Source organism: Jatropha curcas, chromosome 2 (genome assembly GCF_041381405.1).
Source record: "Jatropha curcas cultivar XTBG-Jc1 chromosome 2, XTBG_Jcur_1.0, whole genome shotgun sequence".
NCBI lineage: Eukaryota > Viridiplantae > Streptophyta > Magnoliopsida > Malpighiales > Euphorbiaceae > Jatropha > Jatropha curcas.
The window spans coordinates 22,272,557-22,278,018 of NC_143152.1; the positions used below are offsets into that span (position 1 = coordinate 22,272,557).

Consider the following 5,462-nt stretch of genomic DNA (forward strand, 5'->3'; position numbering starts at 1 on the left):
CAAGTGCCATATTTCACGAAACGTGGTCTTTGATGAGGCATCATCTTGGTGGTCATCTCAAGCAACCCTGCTACCGGACTCAAAAGAAATTCAAGAAAAAGTAGAAAAGAAGATAGGAGAGGGAGAGTTTATCCAAGAGAAAGGTCAAGCAGAGCCATCCAGAGTTGAAGAGAAATCGAAGAGCCTATGGAAGATAGGTGCTTACGAACAATAGTAGCCAAGTCAAGAAGAACAAGATCCAAATTATCCTCTACTTCGGCGATCGGGTCGAGAAAGAAGGCCTAATCCAAAATATGCAAATGTTGCTATAGCAGAGATAAAGAAGCCAACAACTTATGAAGAAGCATCAAAGAAAATGCAGTGGACTACTGCGATGGAAGAAGAAATTGCTGCTTTGGAACAAAATCAAACATGGGAATTAGTGCCAAAACCAAGAGATGTGAAACCGATCTCTTGCAAATGGGTCTACAAAATCAAAACTCGCCCGGATGGTTCAATTGAGTGATACAAAGCAAGACTGGTTGCTCGTGGATTTTCTCAGCAGTATGGCTTGGATTATGATGAGAAATTTAGTCTAGTTGCCAAGATCACTACTGTGCGGGTATTACTAGCTTTAGCAGCTAGTAAGTCATGGCCTTTGAGGCAAATGGATGTGAAGAACGCATTCTTACATGGTTAATTTGATTGTGAAATCTACATGGAGCAACCACCAGGGTTCAAAAGTCGTGACAATCCTAAATATGTGTGCAAGCTAAGGAAAGCTCTTTATGGTCTAAAACAAGCACTAAGGGCTTGGTATGGCAAGATTGTAGAATTCCTTGTCAAGAATGGATATGTTATGGCACTAGCAGACTCTAGTTTGTTTGTGAAAGATTGGGAAGGAAGACTTAGCTATAGTGCTAGTATACGTTGATGATTTAATAGTCATTGGCGACAACATCGAAGAGATTCAACTCATCCGAGAGAATTTGGCTACTCATTTCAAGATGAAAGAGCTAGGAAAGCTCAGGCATTTCCTTGGATTGGAGATAGAAGAAGCCAAGGAAGGTTTGTACCTTGGACAATAGAAGTATGCAAGAGATCTGCTGAAGAGGTTTGGAATGATGGAATGCAAGCCGATAACTACTCCAATGGATGCTAATGTCAAGCTGTGTGCTCATGAAGGGAATGATCTCGAAGATGCTACTATGTATAGACAACTAATAGGAAGCCTAATCTATCTCACTATGACACGGCCGGACATTTCCTTTGCAGTTGGAGTAGTCAGCCGATTTATGCAGAAGCTTAAGAAACCTCACTTGGAAGCAGTTCGAAGAATATTGAGATATGTCAAAAGTACAATCGATTATGGGATCTTATACAAGAGAGGTGAAATTATCAATTTGGAAGGATATTGCGATGCTGATTATACAGAAGATCACGACACTTGCCACTCGACAACAGGCTATGCATTTAGTCTTGCTTCAGGAGTAATCTCTTGGTGCAGCAAGAGACAACCTACAGTGTCACTTTCCACAATAGAAGCTGAGTATCGGGCAGCAGCAACAATAGCTTAGGAAAATATTTGGTTGTCACAGCTTATGAACGATCTCCATCAACCCTTTGACTATCCGATTCCGTTGAATTGTGATAGTCATTCGGCTATACAAATGGCTGAGAATTTGGTGTTTCATGCAAGAATAAAACACGAGGAGTTTCACTATCACTTTGTCAGAGAGAAGGTTCTATAAGAAGAGATTAAAATGAAATATATCAAGACGGAGGATCAACCAGCCGATATCTTTACAGAGAGTTTAAACGCAAATAAATATGAAGATTTTCGCCAACAGTTGGGAATGATGAAGAAAGAGAAATTAATCATTGAGGGAGAGTATTAAAATATCACCGATTAATTTAGAAAAGACAACAACCAAAATGGGCTACCACAATAAGTTAAATACTTGGCAAGCTTCAAGCCCAAAGGTGGGAACCCTAAGCCCAAAGGTGGGAACCCTAAGCCCAAAGATGGATGTCCTAAGCCCACATGATGTGTAAATACCTAGGACATTCTATAATACTCCCACCCATAAGATATTTTAATGAAATATCTCACCTACTCTAGAATGCTCCATGTAATCTCCACTGTATATTTTTGTAAGTAAATCATAGCCGTCAATTGAGGAGGTGGAAACTCCTATAAATACCACCCCTCACCTCATTTGTTACCAACCAAGCAAAAACCAAGTCCAAAAGAAGCAAGTAAGTAATTCTTTCCTTAAGCTTTATGAAAGTTATGCTTCTTATAAATATAATTTTTCATGGTGTTTTGTGTTAGTATTATTTTGGTTACCTTTCCCGTTATTATTTTTGGTGTTATAAATTATTAATCAATCTTGGAGTTTATCACTGCACTGATATCTAACAATTATATGCTTATATGTAGATGATATGCTTATTTTTAGTACTAGTATTGAATTAGTACATACTTGCTTCAAAGTTTTATATAAAAGATTTGGGAGAAGCAATTCTAATTTTGGGAGTTAAAATCATAAGGAAATGTGGTAGTATTTTACTATCACAAGAGCATTATGTTGAGAAACTTCTTAAGAAGTTTGGACATTATGATGTTACAACAATAAGCACTTTGTAAGATGCAAACTCTCAATTAAAAAAAAAATAGAGGTGAACCTATCCGTTAATCAAATTATGCACAAATCATTGGAAGTCTGATGCACTTAATGAATTTTTCTCGACCTGACATATCATATGTTGTATGTAGATTGAGCAAATATACATACAATCCAAATAATAATCATTAGACTGCTTTGATAAGGATAATGAAGTATTTGAGGGGTACCATGAACTATGGTATTCTATATAGTAGATTTCCTATTATATTAGAAGGATATAATGATGCTAACTGGATCTCAAATTCAGATGAGACAAAATCTACTAGTGGTGATATATTCGCCCTAAGGGGTGGTGCAATTTCTTGCAAATCAGCCAAACAAAAAATTATTGTTAAATCCACCATGGAGTCAGAGTTTACTACTTTGGAGTTGGCTGGTAATGAGGCCGAATGGTTAAAAAAATTTTTGGAGAATATTCTGTTGGGAATAAGACTAACATCTTCTATGTCTATATATTGTGATTGTCAATCGGCAATAGCAATTACAAAGAATAAGACCTTTAATGGTAAGAATAGACATATTCGTCTAAGACATGATGTGGTCAAGCAATTGCAAAGAAATGAAATTATATCAATTGATTATGTGAAGTCAGAAGTGGATTTGGCTGATCTTCTGACAAAATCATTAGGAAGGAAATTAATAATGCAACTTCGAGGGATCGGGACTACAACCAATTCGAGAAATCAACGATGATGGCCGCCCAACCTATGTGATTCCCCATTAATTATGTTCATTTGAACAATAACAAGTCGTTAGTTTATTTGTTGAGTACTATCAATTTATATCCCTCCTACAATGTAGATTATGCAATAAAGAGTGAGGGTGACTAAAACTCTTACTCTTATTTCATGTCCTTTATAGGCAGTGTATTATATATAATGAACAATTGATGGAATGACCTATACGAGTGTGGAGTGCAGCCACTCCCATGAGATTGATGATAAATTCTCTAGAGCACATGAATAACCAGGCTCGCGCATGCTTATTGGCACACAACTGCATTGAACAACAGAATTGTAGGAGGTATAATGTGATTAATGAGAATTCTTCGATCTACAAATGAATACCTGGATCATAGAAGTTTAAAATTTCACCAAATATTATGTAGGTCATGTCTCATTTTTCTAGTTCTGGTTCATAGTATTGAATATACCAGAATCAATGCATCATACCTAAATGCGAGAAAGAGAACCCCACAAATATCCTTGAATCATCCTTTTAAAATATGCCGGGATTGTTTTAGTTTATCTCAAAAGGGACTTTGTCCTACATCGGTAATGTAAAGCTTTTTCATTAGTTTTATAAATGAGCTCTCATTATTGGGCCAATAAAGAGCAAAACAGAGGTATGGGCTTGCGCACACTAGAGTCAGGCCACAAGCCTGAGTTAAGTGGATTCTCGCTCTCTACGTGCAAGATAAACGTGAGGCCTAGTCCTTTTGCATCTTAATTTAATTTTTGTGAAATTAAATTAAATTTCCAGCTTATCTACACTAGTCCTATTTTGACTTGTTAAAAGCTTAATTTTGATTTTCCCTGATTTTCTTAATGTTATTATTTTGTTCTCCTAATTTTCTCAACGTGTATTATTTTATTTTTTTGATTTTTCTCAATGTTATATTACTATTTCAACCCCAATATTTTCTTATTAGAGATTTGATGTTTTGCTATAAATACCTCGCTTTATAGCCTTTGAAAATTATGAAAAATATTAGCTCTCTTCTTCTTCCTTTCCTGGGTTCTAATGCTTTCTTCTGCTCCTACTTCCTGTCTATTTATAGAAGAGCTTGGTGAATCTTGGGGATATATCCTATGTGGGTGAATTATCATAAAGGACAATGTTCTTTAGACATGCCTCAAGCTATACATACAGTAGCCTTTTATTATTTAACCAACATGTACGTCACAATGTTACTCGATGTCAGTTAGATTAATTATGAAAAAGATTAGTTCATCTATTTTCTTACTAGTTTTCCATCACTATTTTTGCCACAAACATGACATGATCTTCAATTCTCATTCTTATCTTAAAACAACATGCAATTATTTTTTATGAGAATGAATCTTCTCATAATTAAGACCAAATGCCTAAATAGTTTTTGTAGCTTCACCATAAGATTAACTCAAGATGCATACATGGTGAATGATTTCCCCATGATGACCACCCACATACAAGTAGGCATAGCCATGGTTCCAAAATCGTCGGTTATGGTTCTCAAAAATTTAAAATCGAAATTAAACCGCGAAGTCATGGTTCATGTTATGGTTTGAAACTATTTGGTTTCGGTTCTGATTAAGATTCCTTAACGGTGTCAATTCTCATGATTTAACCGATTTTCTAAGTAGTTCGCATAATTTTAGAATCTAAAAATTGGAGTATGCTTTTGTTTAAAAACTTAAAATTTAAAAATTTGTGAAACAATTTTTAAATAATTTGAAAAAACATTAATGAAAAATTAGAGAAAAAAAGGGTTGGACTTAATTTTTTTTTTCAAAAATTAAGTTGTCTTTGTATTCGTCTTCATTAAATTTAAATTTTGATTTGGAATATCTATATTTTCATTTAGATTTTTCTCAAAATTGAATTAGTTGGGAGTGAAATTGAACATGTCATTCATGTGCATAGATGAGATTGAATTTTGTATTTCTTCAATCTTTCTTTTGCCCTTCCTAATGAAACTTGAATTTTTCGGTGCTTGCCATTATTATAGAATAATAATATGTAAAAAAATAGTGAGTACAAAAATATTAGAGAGAATAATTAGAGATTGGAGGGATTATTTGAGAATAATTT

The 5,462-nt window shown here is 34.8% G+C and overlaps 1 pseudogene; it reads left to right on the plus strand.

Moving 5' to 3' along the window:
• Positions 1–697: 697 nt before the first annotated feature.
• Positions 698–1,556, plus strand: LOC149498403 (secreted RxLR effector protein 161 pseudogene; annotated as a pseudogene).
• Positions 1,557–5,462: the final 3,906 nt, after the last annotated feature.